Source organism: Sus scrofa, chromosome 16, assembly GCF_054392235.1.
Source record: "Sus scrofa isolate SSC_HxYL_T2T_F1_AM1 chromosome 16, Sscrofa_HxYL_maternal_Yorkshire_Landrace_v2.0, whole genome shotgun sequence".
NCBI lineage: Eukaryota > Metazoa > Chordata > Mammalia > Artiodactyla > Suidae > Sus > Sus scrofa.
Genome location: NC_139398.1, coordinates 22799038 through 22815265, shown reverse-complemented (window position 1 = coordinate 22815265; position 16228 = coordinate 22799038). Strand labels below are relative to the sequence as shown.

The window sequence follows — 16228 nt, the reverse complement described above, 5'->3', positions numbered from 1 at the left end:
AGAAGATGTTCTGGAAAGCTGCTAGAAGATTAAAGGCAGAATTCTGACAGATTTGCATTTTAAGTAGATATCTGGCTCTGGCTGTTTTGGGAAGCACTGGAGACAATGTGCTACCTTACGGGAATGTTAGGAAAGTATTGCTATGACCTAGGTGAATGATGACAATGGATGACAAAGTGGGCATGATAAGAAATTCAAAATATGTTATAAAGGTCAAGCTTATAGAACTTGCTGATAAGCCTGCCTGGCATATTTAAGAAAAAATAGAAATCAACAGTAAATTCTGGGGGTTTTACTTTTTATTTGGAGGTACTACATAAATGATGGTTGCACTGGGGCCTTAGGAAGAGCAGGGTTATTTGGAAAGTGGTATAATTAAGAACATAATTGATAAATTCCTGTTTTTCATCTAATGAAGATGCTGAAAAGGTAGTGAATATGTGCAAATTTGGAATATAATGAAGATCTCAAAGCTGGAAATATTAATTAGAGACTACATTTAGATGGTATTTAAAACCATGGATCTAGGCAAGGTGACCCAAGTAGTGACTATATATAGAGATGGAAGAGACATGTGTTGTTCTGGTGAAGAGAATGCTGATGATTATGTCATTATTATTTATAGGTTATAGAAATATTCTACCAGTCTGACGAAAATATATCACTTTTTATAATATCTACAATTAAGCCTGATTTTCTGAATATTTGTAGGTTTACAGGAAGTGAGTATATAGAACTATGTTTAGTGTTCCCTATAAATTTTCCTACTATTTGTCTCTACTCTTATTTTCCTTTGGGTGTACAGCATTCAGCCCCCTTCTCTTGACCTCCTCTCTCATGAAATAATCTGTCTAAATGTTCTCATCTATAGAAATCTATAGTTTATTTTTTAGGAAGATTTAAATTTCTCACCAATTATTTTCAAGATGATTATCTTTTACCATCTGAACTCTTGGAATCTTTCTCCACCAGAGGCAATTTATCCAATTATTCCTTGCAAATAATTGGATAAGTTAAAAAAAAAAACAGACTTTGCAGAAATGCTTGTATATATGCAAACAAATATTTTGACTAAATATACACCTTATTTTTGTCTGATTTTTACTTCTGAAATTCTGTAGTTGCTATAAGCTGTATAATTCAACCTACAGAGTTTAAAAATTAAATCTAATGAAATTTATTCTTTAATGCATTTTAGGAATTACTACAAGATGAAATTGTAAAAAAGTGGTGGGGTAAGAGGAAGTGTAAAAGGCAAGGTAGGTTATATAGCATCATTTGAAGTTGTCGAAAAAGAACTGATCTGAAAGCTAGTTGCTCAAAATAGTGCCCCATAATTTAAGAACTGTTTCTAGATTATATCATCCAGTTTGACTGATCGTTCTAGTAATACGCTTCACTTACTCTTTGATAACAATGGTCTAAAGAATGTCAAGAAGAAGACTCCTTTTTAAATATATCATATATAATATTAACTCTGGAAAGCAGTAGGCTTGATTACTATTTTGCTTTGTTGTTATATGTTATTATTATTATTATTACTCTCATTCCTTAAAGGTAGTGCAGATCATTTACCAAGGAATTCATCCATGCACTCAAAGTCCTCAATATCTTGTTACATTGTTACCATCTTGTCTCAGAACACCTGTCACATCCTGTTTTCATTACCTTGCCCATATTTCACATTTTAACCTCTCTTCATTTCATGATTTATACATATTTAAACTTCATCCCACAAGTATCCAACAATCATTCAGAGCCTGAATTTTAATCATCTGCAACATTTGGACTATTTTACCTTCACTGTTGTAGCTCTATTCATTTATTAGCGTTTAGAAGCTAACTAACTATGGTCAGAATGGATAGTTTGAAACCCAAGTCTTAATGTGATTGTGTTTAGAGATAGAGCCTATGGGAGGTAATTAGATCATGAGGTTGGCGACCTCATGATGTGATAGGTTCCCTTATTAAGAAAAGACACTGAAGGAGTTCCTGTTGTGGTGCAGCAGAAATGAATCTGACTAGCATCCATGAGGATGCTGGTTCAATCCCTGGCCTTACTCAGTGGGTTAAGGATCTGGCCTTGCTGTGGCTGTGGTGTAGGTCGCAGATGTGGCTTGGATCCCACATTGCTATGGCTGTGGAGTAGGACAGCAGCTACAGCTCCAATTTGACCCCTAGCCTGGGAACTTCTATATATGCCGCAGGTGCAGCCCTAAAAGGCAAAAAAAAAAAAAAAAAAAAAAAAAAAAGGAGAGAAAGAAAATAAAAAAAGACACTAGAGAACTTGGCACCATTCTCTCCTTCCTCCACATGAGGATGCAAGAAGAACCCAGGAGCAGTGTTCTTCACCAGATACTGAATGTGCTGTTTTATCTTGGATTTCCCATAGCCTCCAGAACTATGAGAAATAATTGTTTTTTGTTTAATCCACCCAAACTACGGTATGTTAGAGAACTCCCCTGTGATCCTCAGAACTTAAAATTTAGACTTTGGAGAGATTTCTCTTTCATAATCTTTTAAAAACAGTTTTATTTGGATATAATTGGCATAGCATACAATTCACTTAAAAGTGTATATTCTAAACATGTCCAAGTACCACTTAAAAACATACAATTCCATGGACTTTGCTATATTCATAAGGTTGTACATCCATAACCACAATCAAATTTAGAACAATTTCTTTGGCCTAAAAAGGAACCCTGTATTGCATAGCCATCTAGTATTTTAAATAGGAAAAACAAAATCAAGTGATATAAATGTGTGGGCTGTGACTGGGTAAAGCTGAGAAGGCTACACTTAAGACCTGAAAGAGGTGAGCTAGTCTTTCACTTAGAGTGGGTTTTCAGAGCCATCCTTCATCACCTTTTAAAAACATTTTGAGCATTGATAGTATAAACAGTCTGAGTGCTTCTTCCTCTCCTTTGAGAAATTTGTCTTATAATTAGGATTTTCTGCACTAGAAAGACTTTTCTTATATTAAAAATGGGTATCCAAAACCAAATATTAATGGTAATAGTGAAAATTAAAAAAAAAAAAAAGAACATGTTGGAATTCCCTTGTGGCACAGTGGGTTAAGGATCCAGTGTTGTCTTTGCAGCAGCCCAGTTTGCTGCAGTTCAATCCCTGGCCCCAGGAATTTCCACATGCTGAGGGCACAGCCAAAAAAAAAATTAAATTAAAAAAATTAAAATAACATGTAACATAGGAAAAAATATGACATGGATACATGGATATTAGCAGTTATCTCTCCTCATCTGTTTCCATGAAAGGCTCAGTACACAGTGGAATGATTCCCATAAGTCTGTCAGATCACGACACTAGCTCTGCTCAAAAGCAACTTGTAGCTGATAAGAACCTTTCATTTCCCTTCTCAGTAGCTTCTGCAACCAATGTTGTAAAGCGGCCCTTTGATGGGTAGCATGCAGAGTGATGCTTCATTACTCCTGATCATCTCACACTTGTTATGTCTCTCATAAATGGAGGGCACAAAATGGGAGAGGTTAACAGGCATAAACCTCTCTGGTAAACATAATACTGTGCTTAATGAGCAGAGCATTCCTTTTCCTCCAACTTCTAAATGCCTGTGGCAATTATCTTATCTTTCTAATTATCCTCTTGCAAATGTCTACATAAGATTTCGTGTACAAAGGATATTTCTAAAAGAGTAAGGAATTGGAGAGTAGTTGTCCCTTTAAAGGGTCTGTGATTACTTTCAAAGTGTTCAGTCTAAATATCATATCTCTAGTATTTTCAAGTACTGTTTTATTGTTTACTTATATAATACTATTGCAAAATACACATTCAAGACTAGATATATTATATGTGGCTTAAAAATTAATAAAAGGAACAGGAATAAACTCAGCATCAACTTAGGACATAAAACAGTTTCTTACTTTGAAGTTTGTTCTGTACTTCATAAAAACTGCATTCCTGTCCCTTCTCAGTGGTAACCACTAGTCCTGAGTGTTTTATATATGTTTAGTAGTTCATTATAATTGTATCAGATAGGTGGACAAATCACTAAGTAATGTAATATTTATCTTTTTCTGGTTTTAACCTTTATGTAACTAGAGTCATAACAAAATTATTATTTTATGGTTTAATTTATGCATGTTTTCTTGACATTAGTGTATGTTATGTAGATACACACACATATATATGCACTAAAATAAGTTAACTGAATATATACTATACGACTTTTGTTTATACTTTATTTAAATATTAAAATTGCATGGCTATAAAGTTTTGTGCATGTTCCTGGTGAGAAATGAGGTTCTCTAGGAGTAGGTGTTTGGATTTTACCATATTATTTCTCTTCAGTTTCACTGGGTCATGCCAAAAAAAAAAAGTTACTAAGTGATTGTGGCAAACTTGTACCATCATCAATTCATGAGATGTATACACCTTATACACTGACATTGTTATATTGTTTTCAAAGAAGTCTAAGTTTTTAAAAATTATTTCTTTAAAAAAGATCATATCACATACAGTCAAATGCCAAGTTACTTAAATGACATGTGGAATTTCTTGTCTTTGAGATCATAATTTTTTTATGATGCTCAATGGTGATCATCATGCTCAACAGTTCTCCTGCTATTCACCACTGCCGAGACCAGCTCAGCAGGATGGGGCTGAAGAACGGGTGCTGTGGAACTTAAGGAAAAAAAGTTAACATAAAACAAGACACAGAGACATTTATCCTAAGTAAAGGTGGGAACCTGGGGACTCAAGGTCTCAGGGACCAAGAGCCCTGCCTCAAGAAACCACACTGCTTTTATTTTGCTCTTTAGATGAGATCAAGTGAGGAGTGGCTTGATGTAGGGTTTGTTTGCTATTATATAAGTTCTTTTACTATTTTAAAAGCCACTTAGCTGGTAAAAGGTTAAGCTCTTACTCTGACCTCTAGGCACATAACAGTTCTTAAGCTTAAGTCATTTACCAGCACTGTGACTGTTTTTCCAAGCAGGAAGTTGGGATAAAGTAAGACAAGAAGATGGGATAAAGTAAAGAAGGACAAGATGGAGTTTTCAAAGAAACATGTCTTGGGACACACCATCCCTTTCTTCCTACTAGATCATTTGGGTTATGTGAAGAAATATGAATCTCTCTATTCTCCCATTCGCACATATATGGCAACACCACACATGGAAAGAAAATCGGCATTGGCAAAGGCAAACATCCATCTGAGTCAGATTCTGTCTAGCTGTGGGGTATCACCAAAACTTTCATTGGCTCTGCCAGTTCATCTGTAAAGGGAAAGTAACAAAGCCTATTCATAATAACGGTCGATGAAAACACTGGAAATATTGTGTTCATAGCCTGGCAAAGTCCCTGGTACATTTTAGGCAGTTAATAAAATGTAATTAACATTTTTATTATGGGGGCTTCGTATTCAAGACTAGTCCTCATTTCATCTCTGAAGCTTTTTTGATAATTTCTCTTCTCCTTTTCCTTCATTGTCTGGTATTATTTTATCCTTTCACAAATAGCTTTATAATTAGGTAAGTTTTTCACTTTAAAGACTAAAAAGATCATAACTTTATCATAGGCATTCCTTTGAAATATATTTATCCTGCTAAATCCCAGTATTTTAACTTTTGTCTTTCTTGTTCTTAGTAGATTTTTCTTTTGTTATTGTTGTTTAGCTAAAGTAATTGACAGAAAAAAGGCTCCTTATTTTAAGAAGAGGCAAATACCTTGGATATGCCATGTAATTTTGTAAAGCATGAAAGAGAATTGTCAGAATTTATCCTTTGTTATTGCATAAATAGAAGATACTACATTGAAATGATGGATAAAATAAGCCCCTCAAGAAACTGCTCCAAGTTATAAACTTGGCCTCTGAACACCTCATCATGTTTGGTCAAAATTGTATATCCCATACTATGTCTACATGAAATGAAATCAAACTGCCAGGTTTTAGTTGTACTGGAACATGTGTAAAAAAATGACAAAGAAGGGTTGTGAAAGGGATTTGTAGGGACCCAATGGATCTCCTAGAAGATAATCCAGGTAAATTTCCTTAAATCCAAAACATTAAACTCAAAAGAACATCAAACCTAATCTCTGGGGGCAGGGTGAAGTTGCTGGTAATTATCAGTGTCTGGTGCCTGGCCCTTTTGATGCTTGTTTAGGTTGTAAGGTAACAGAGAGTACCAAGAAACATATATGAATTTTCTTACTCAACCTGTAAATCACTGTAGCTGATGTTGTTATGTATTCTTGAGGATATCAAAGCTCTACTTTATGAAACAGTAGGACAGAGAATGATGGTGTAAAACCAGCTGAAGAGATCACTGGATGAGGAATTGTGATATTTAAATTAAATGTGTCTGGCTTGCTAAAGCCCAGGGACACTTGGAGGAGAGTTTGCTTCTAGGAGAATGGAAGTTCTGACCAACAGGTGTATACAATGATCTAATTAAATTCCAATGTTAAAAGTAACCACATTCATACACATAATACAGTCTGGGAAAATTTGGGTTGAACTGGGCTTTGAAGACTGGTGACATTATATTTGGCCAGTTCATACATGGTTAAAGGTCAGTTGTTGCACTACTATTTCTATTATATAATTTCAGATTTTAGGTGAACCGTTAAATGGAATTATCAACTTGCATCAGACCTTGTCAAAATTTGCCCTCTGTTTCTACATTATAGTGGCAGGTAAAATAAGCTTATTCAAATTATAACAAAGTGAATTACTGGCAATTCACAAATGTTTAGTTAAGAATTCAGAGTTAGAAATGAGCTTTCAAAAATGTTGATTAATCAAAGATTGTGATATACTTAAACAAAAGTATATTTTTCAGAGAAAAGAAGATTGGCTCACTTTCAATTTAGAAAAAAGGAGGCATCTAAAAGGCAATATTAAGTGAAACCTTCTATAGGAGTATGATTTCAGGATTGCTGAGGAAAGCATTTTGATAGTATATTAGCCCCAAAGTAGTTGACATATAGATATTATAACTATAACAGCAAAAAATATCAGAAATAGGAGATTTAGTGGCAACTTGATATGGACTGAATTGTGTCTCTCCCAAATTCATAGGTTGGAACCCTAACCCCCAATGTGATTGCCTTTAGGAAGTGACTAAAGTCAAGTGAGACCATAAGGGTGGCGATCTAATCCAACAGAACTGGTGTCCTTATAAGAAGAGGTGCTGGAGATCAGATCCCATTATGGTTCAGCAGAAGCGAATCTGATTAGCACCCATGAAGATGCAGGTTCTACCCCTGGCCTTGCCCAGTGGGTTAAGGATCTGGTTTTGTCATGACTTGTGATATACGTCACAGACACAGCTCAAACCATGCGTTGCTGTGGCTGTGGTGTAGGCCAGCAGCTATAGCTCTGATTTGACCCCTAGCCTGGGAACTTGCATATGCCATGGGTGTGGCTCTAAAAACGGAGAAGCAGAAGAAGAAGGGAACATTAGATTTCTTTCCCTGCTAGGTGAGGGCATAGGGAGAGGTCAGAAAGAGAGTATTCACTTGAAACCAACTGTACCAGCACCTAGATCTCAGATTTCCCAGTCTTCAGATCTCTGAGAAATAAATTTCTGTTGTTTAAGCTGCCTAGTCAATGATCCTTTGTTATGGTAGCCCATGCAGACCAAAAGAAAACTAAATTATTATAGAAAATAAAATAAAAATGTTTTCATATGAAAAATGTTATAGGATTTAAATATTAATATTATATACATTATTGAATTCTAGTCATGCACCAGTCTCTACCTATATGAGGTAACATTATTGTTTTCCCCATTTTATTTCTGGGGAAACTGGGATGCAGAGAAGATAATTAACTTGTCCAAAATCAGTCACCCATTGGAATGTGGGAGAGCTGAGTTTCTAAGTCAGTGATTTTGACTCAGGAATCCATATTCTCTATACTTACAAATGAATGACAGTCTTTACATTTATTATTCATGTGATGAAGTTATCCCCTGGTGATGCTTCTTTTACTTGAATTACGTTTTTTGTAATCCTCTCTTGAGTTAATTGAAAAGAAAAATCTTCATAGTGGTTTATGTGTTAGGAGTTTCAGAAAATTAGTTTCATTAGTTCTAACTGATCAATTATTTGTAAAAATAAATTGCATGTGAGACTAGTTTTTAAAGTGTTGAATTTTTTTGTTAAGAGTATAAACTAATCTGCGTCAAGAATACTGTGGTAATTTTATAAGCAGTGTTGTCTAAATGCATCTGGCAAAGAAACACCATTTCTTATACTTTAGTGTCTGTGCCAAACCATTTTAGAATTTAGGATACCTGTTTTGTCCTGAATTCATCTCACTAAGTAGTTTTGTGACCTGAGCCCCATCTTTGAATATTTCAGGTTTTTAAAATATTTGCTTTGATTGTTGCCTATATGTTAACAATCAAAGAAGAGCAACAATTATCCTGTAAGTTCTGGAATTCTGTCGATGGAAGATACTTTTTTTTTTTTTCTTTTCTTTTTTGGTTGCCCTGTAGCATATGGTGTTCTTGGGCCAGGGATAAGACCCAAGCCACAATTGTGACCTATGCCACAGCTGCCTGTGGTAACACCAGATCCTTTTAACTTACTGTGCTAGGGCAGGAATCAAACCTTCCTCCTAGTGCTGCAGAGATGCTGATCCCATTGCACCACAGTGGGAACTCTGAAAGATACTTTTTAAATCAAGTGGTTAATCCCCTCTTTGGGAATGAGAAAAATGGGGCCTGGATGGCTGAGTAATGGGTTAACTTAGTTATATAGCTATGCACTGGAAGAGCATGGTTTTAACACAGATTTTTTTTTATCTTCAAGAATTAAAACCATGCCCAATTTATGCCTGGGTGCTAACCTGCCACTTAATTCTTAGGCCACATATAAATACCAACAGAATGATTGATTGGTTAGATGATTGATTCATTTTCAGTTGTCATATTCCCACTTATCTCATTCTTCCATCAGAGATAAAACAAAATTCTTATTTCATTGGGTTTTTTTCTTCTCCTATAATTCCACCCCCATATCTTTAGTTTTAACCAATGGATGTGTAAAGACATATGTGTGTCATCCTCTTGGCTTTGTCTATTTTAAAGCATATTTCTCTGGGTAGGGCAGGCTTTTGCTTCCTTTAAACCCAGAAGTTTTTTAGTTTACTTCTTTGTTTCATCTATCTCCTTTCACAAGCTTATGGAAGCTATTTTGATTCTTAGAATGCTCAACTTTAATTATTTTTTCAAAGACAAAGTATTGATGTGTTTGTCTAGAGCACCATCAAGAACATGCTGAATAAGTTTTGTCATGATATTGCTCCAAATTCCTTGCCAACTAGAACCTATATTTCTTGTATATTTACATATACATATCCAAAACTGTGTTCATGAAAAAGGCTAGGAGAGATTTAGAATAATTCTCTTTTCCCTTCATATGAGCTATTTCAATGATTCATTGAAATATCAGGTTTGTAGCAAAAGGAAACTCTTTTTAATCAATGATAGACAGATCACACAAGATTCAGAAGCTCATTTGAGAACTAAAAAGGTAAATCACAATATTAAATAGACAGTAATAGTAAAATGAGATGACTTCCCAGAATGAACAATCAACGTTATTACAATACAGACTTATGAGCTGAGAAAACGATTGGGAGTTGCCATTAAATGCTACATCTATTTCATCAAGTCTTAATATTATTAAATATTCACAGTCCCTTTCAATTTCCCTTGCACTTTTTTTTAATGCTAGGAGAGTCAGGTATCTCTGTGACCTTTCTTTAATTTGATTTAAGCATCAATACAAAATCATCATAGGCACATTGTGAAGCAAAGTGATTTATTTTTCCATTATTACCTGTGGGAATTATGGGGCATCTTGGACGTAAATTCCAATGAGAACACTGTTCACTTGCAGAGTAACAAAAAGAAAAGTCAGTTTTATAGACAAAAACTTTAATACTAAGGTAAAGATGAAATTGGATTGCATATAACTATTAAATTGCCCCTTTCAATGTAAATTTTTTACTTGTACTTATTTTTATTTAATTGTTTCCCTTTAACCTTAGAAAGTTCAGTAATTAGACATTTGCTAGGACCCTTAGAAAGCATATTTGATAATGTAAATCTTAGCAAAACACATTTATTACAAAATTTCTTCCAACAAAATATAACAAATGATCATTGTTGACTAGGTCTTTTCACTAACTCTGTTATTGCTACAGCTTACACTTCCAACATTCTCATTTACATAGCCATTCTGCTCACAAATAAGATTAACCTGACACTATAAATATCATGAACTTTATTCTTTTATGAGTTACATACCTTTGTTTAATATCAAGTTTAGGGATTTTGTTCCTAAACCCACTGACTTTTTTTTTTTTTCCTTCCAAGAAATGTCATCCCATGTCATGGGGAAGAGAAATTTCATGAATCACAGAAAATCAGAGAAAATGAAATAGAAAGACTTGGAGATCATGCTTCCTAAAGAAGCTGCCCCAAATATTTTATCATCATGCCAATGTACCAATTCCATTCTTTTAGTTGCCTAAGGACAGGGAATATTTATATATCACTTATTTCAAGAGTAAGCCATGAGTGTTAGAGAACATATTTTTTCATATAATATTTAATTTATGAATGGAATAAGGATAAACTACAAACTATCATTTCTGTGGAAAAGTATTTGAAAATATTTGCATTATTTTGTTCTATTACAGATGTATAAATGACATACTCTTGTAAATAGTAAGTTCACTTGGATATTTATGTGACAAATATTTGAGATCTTGCTACTTCCCAGATTCTGTGCATAGAGTTAAGCTCCAAAAATAGAGGTCACATTTTTCCTGGCCTTGCAGGACAGATTGCTATATAAATAAATAACTAAGAGTCATTCATTCAGCAAAAATATGTATTGAGCTTTTCCCGTATCAGGTATTTAAGGCACTAGGGAAACAGCAATGAACAAGGTTGAGAAAGACCCTCTCTTCTGGGTTAATATTTTAGTGTGAGGCAACAGATAAACCAATAAAAATAAAATTTAAAATATCAAAATCTAGGTCATATGGTTTTGTAAATCTTCTTTGTGGAAGCAATGTTTGGCTGACAACTGAATGGCAAAAGAAGCCAGCCAGGTAACTATCAGTGACAAGAGCATCCTAAGAGAAGCCTTGGTGAATACACAGGGCCTAAAGCCAGAATAAACCCAGTATCTTCAAGCAGAGAAATAAGCCCAGTGTGACTGAGACAGAGCAGGTGATGGTGAAATAAACTGGGGTGAGAATGAGGCATATCAGACAGAGCTTTAGAATAAAAAATTTAGAGATGGGATTAAGATGGTGGAATAGAAGGACTGGAGCTCAACTTCTCTCCTAAAAACAATGAAATTCACAACTAAAGACTGAGCACACTTCACCAAAATGGACCGGAAACCTTAAAAAAGATACCCTGTTCCAGAAGAAAAAGAGGAGGCCACATCAAGAGGTAGGATGTGGGTGGGAAGCTCCACAGACTGGAAACTAACTGGTTCACAGAGACTCACCTACAGGAGAGGGAGTTCTGAGCCACACATCAAACCCTCACGTGCGGGGATCTGGCACAGGGAGAAAGAGCCCCGGAGCATCTGGCATTGAAGGCCAGTGGGGCTTGTGTGCAAGAACTCCACTGGACTGGGGGAAATGGAGACCCCATTCTTAAAAGGCACACACAGACTTTCACGTGCACTGAGTCCCAGGGCAAAGCAAAGTCTCCAAGGGAATCTGGGTCAAACCTGACTGCAGTACTTGGAGGACATCTTGGGAAAACAGAGGTGAATGTGGCTTGTTGTGAGGGAAGGACATTGAAAGCAAAGCTCTCAGGAATATTCAGCAGAATGCCTTCCTCTGGAGGTGGCCATTTTGGGAAAATCTGGCCCCACACATCAGCCATCCCTGAGAAGCCCCAGGGCAAACAACAACCCAGGTGGAATCACAGCCCCACCCCTCAGTAAACAGGCTACCTAAAGACCCCTCAGGCACACAGCTGCCTCTAATCCCATCCAGAGACTAAGCCCCACCCACCAGAGGGATTAGAATCGGCTCCTCCTACCAGGGGGCAGGCATCAGCCCCTCCCATCAGGAAGCCTACACCAAGCCCACATACTGACTTCAGCCACAGGGGGGCAGACACCAGAAGTAGGAGAGGCTACAACTCTATTACCTGTAAGAACGTCACCACACCAAAAACCTATAAAAATGAAAAGACAGAGAACTATAACTCAGATGAGGGAGAAAGAAAAATCCCCAGAAAAACAGCTAAGCCATGAGGAGATTCTCAGCCTCCAGGAAAAAGACTTTAGATTGTTGATGCTGAAGATGATGCAAGACATTGGAAATAAACTGGAGGCAAAGATGGATAACTTACAGGAAACACTGACCAAAGAGATACAAGATATAAAACTTAAACAAGAAGAGATGCAAAATACAATAATTGAAATAAATTCATTAGAAGCAGCCAATAGCAGAATACATGAGGCAGAAGAACGAATAAGTGAGGTGGAGGACAGATAAGTGGAAATTACAGATGCAGAACAGAAAAGAGAAAAAAGATTGAAAACAAAAGAAGAGAGTCTCAACGAACTCTGGGACAACATGAAACACACCAACATTCGTATTATAGGGGTGCCAGAAGGAGAAAAGAGAGAGAAGGAGGCAGAAAAAATATTCCAAGAGATAATAGCTGAAAACTTCCCTAACATGGGAAAGGAACCACTCACTCAAATCCAGGAAGCACAACGAGTACCATACAAAATAAACCCAAGGAGGAATACACCGAGACACATATTAATCAAACTGACCAAAATTAAAGACAAAGAGAAAATCTTGAAAGCAGCTGGGGAAAAGAAACAAATAACATACAAGGGAACCCTGATAAGGCTATTGGCAGATTTTTCAACAGAAACTCTGCAGGCCAGAAGGGAGTGGCATGATATACTGAACGTGATGAAAGGAAAAAACCTCCAACCAAGATTACTCTACCCAGCAAGGCTCTCGTTCAGATTTGAAGGAGAAATCAAAACCTTCTCAGATAAGCAAAAGCTGTGAGAATTCAGTAACACTAAACCAGCCTTACAACATATACTAAAGGAACTTCTCTAGGCAGAAAAGAACAAGAGAAGAAGGAAAGGAAAAAGAGCAGCAAAAACAAATCCAAAGTAATTAATAAAATGGCAATAAGAACATACATATCAATAATTACCTTAAATATGAATGGACTAAACGCCCCAACCAAAAGACATAGACTGGCTGAATGGATACAAAAACAAGACCCATACATATGCTGTCTTCAAGACACTTCACTTCTAGGGACACATACAAATTGAAAGTGAGAGGATGGAAGAAAATATTTCATGCAAACGGGGATCAAAAGAAAGCTGGAGTAGCAATACTCATATCACACAAAATAGACTTTAAAATGAAGAATATTTTCAGGGACAAAGAAGGACATTACATAATGATCAAAGGATCAATCCAAGATGATGATATAACAATTTTAAGTATCTACACACCCAACACAGGTTCACCACCATATATAAGGCAACTGCTAACAACCTTAAAAGGAGAAATTGACAATAACACAATGATAGTGGGGGACTTTAACACCCCACTTACAGCAATGGACAGATCAACCAGACAGAAAATCAATAAGGAAACACAGGCCCTGAATGAAGCATTAAACCAGATGGACTTAATAGATGTTTATAGGACATTTCATCCAAAAGCAACAGAATACACAGTCTTCTCAAGTACACATGGAACATTCTCTAAGATTGACCATATCCTGGGCTACAAATCCAACCTCAGTAACTTTAAGAAAATTGAAATCATATCAAGCATCTTTTCCGACCACAATGCTAGAATAAAAAATTTAAGCTAATTTCAAATGGAGGCTACTAAAGGACTTTAAAACTGAGAGTGAAGTAATTGGTTTACATTCTATAAAGATGATTCTGACAGTTGATAAAGGATGTATGAATGATTGAAGAAGCTGGGAGATGATTACTGTTTCCAAGCAAGATATAACAGTCCTTGGATAACGGTAAAGATGAAAGTCAGTGGGTTTTGTATATTTTGCTCATTGATAAGATTTAAAAGTGTGAGGCAAAGTGAAAATTTTAAAAATAATTTATTTTCCACTGTTGGCATAGTAAGGAATTAGTGAAATGTGAGAAAAGTGAAACACATTTCCCGGAGAAAATGACAAGTAGACTAAAAAATTTCAACAGCAGCAAAAAAAAAAAAAAAAAAAAAAAAAAGGAAGAAGAAGAAGAAAGAAAGAAAAACAAAGGATATTAAGTTATAGGTTCAGGGGTGAGCCAAAGATGTAGCTATCATGTTCAGATCATTCTGGGTGTTCCAATGTGAGTACAACAAAGAAGCAGAGAAGTGAGGCAAACAATACAGCTAGAACCAGATCATGATGGTGCTAAGTAGTTTGGATGTAGTCTGTAGGAAATGACAATATACAGGATAAATGTTTATATGTTTTAAGATTATTAAAATAACAGATGACAAAATAATTATAATTTTCAAAGTCCTTTTATATACGAATTACATTGGATAATACTGTGGAACTAGAGAAAATAAAGGGATGGCATTCTCTCTCCCAAGGAACACCACAAAAAGAGAAATTATCATGGAGGTTGGTAAAATTATGAAGAATTTCTGGGCACAATGTCATGGAAAAGATTCATATCAAAAGAATCAAATGAGGATGTGATTTCACTCTATGGTGACAAAAATAACACAATATTCAGGAATAGTTTGTTATACTTCCTCTATTACTTATTTTCTGTCTCTGCCTCCCCTTTCCACTAGAAGATAAACTAAAGATGGTGGGAACTTTTTTACATTTTTTTCCATGCACCAAGAACAGTACCTGACATGTGGTTGGTATTCAATATGTTTGTTAAATTAATACATTTTTTTTCTGATGGAAGAAAGGGAGCAATTGATTTTATTTGCACAAATTAAGTGAAAGATTATCCTCAGTTAAATCTTCCAGATTAATGGGTTGAGACATTGGCGACCCTAAAACAAAACAAAACAAAAGAAAAATATGTTACAGGCTTACCCTCAAAACAGTTGTATTATGATAAACCAGATTTAAATATTTCATGTTCTAGTACTTTAGGCATGTCATCATGAGCACCAGAGAGCTAACCAGAGTGGAGATAATAAGTGAAGACAGAATTAGAAAACTGAGATTTTTGAAGTGAAAATGACATGATCTGTTCACTTATAATAACTTTAGTCCTTAGAACAGGGAAAGCAAAAATATCATCTCTAAATGTAATAAACTAGCCTGTGCTGAACACTCAGTGTTGGTCTCTGCTGGTCTTAATTCAGCACAGGGCATCTGCAGGTTGGCTAAGATTGTTAGGGGAAGGCTGTGATTTGCAGCTGAATCAACAGAAATTTGAAAGAAAGCTTGGATGTTATGTCAGAAATGTTAAAAAATAATTGCTCTACAGTCTTGGTAGTTATTGAGAATTTGGGGACTAGGATTTAGGTTATGCCACTGTATAGAACTCAGAATATGAATTGAGGCAACTGGTACTGACTGTACTGTTCCATTCCATAAGGCTGGGTTGCTTGTGATTTCCCTCTGCACACATCTGCTTAAGCCTGCTACTTTGGTTCATGCTATTTTCACTTCCCAAAATGCCCTTTCCACTGATGTTCATCTTCTTTAAAGCTAACTACCCCTCATTCATGGCCATCCTAACTGAGCTTTCTTTTTCTCTAGGCATCCTTACCTGACAACTATCACTCATGACAGGGAAATGCCTACCACTACTCATGTAATTCTAAGCATACCTGCAGCCTCAAGATATATTTGTTTATGCATTAAACTCCCCACTAGACTCTCAGTTTCTTGATGATTATTGTATTGACCATTCTTAATCCAGAATTTAATATAGTTCCTGAAACTTAGAAACTTATTCATAATTATAATGTGTGTGTATGTTTGTATGTTTCTGTATGTGTGTGCGTGAATCAATTTGAATCGTACCCTTTGGTTCTTCCATCAAGTCTTATGTTTTAAAATATGTAATATTCTGCCAGAGGCATTTTCAGGAAAGATAATAACAACCATAGCATAATACTAACAACTCAAAGCTGAAAAAGCTATATACACTATCTATTTGGTTTCTAAAGTTGATATTGCTCTTTTATTTTTATTCTCCCTGAATACCACAGTAATTGACCAGAAAA

At 35.7% G+C, this 16228-nt stretch overlaps 1 protein-coding gene across 17 annotated transcripts in view; it reads left to right on the top strand.

Moving 5' to 3' along the window:
- Positions 1-16228, top strand: part of CDH12 (cadherin 12) — a 989627-nt gene that overhangs the window by 206977 nt on the left and 766422 nt on the right. The gene's annotated exons all lie outside the window — the stretch shown is intronic.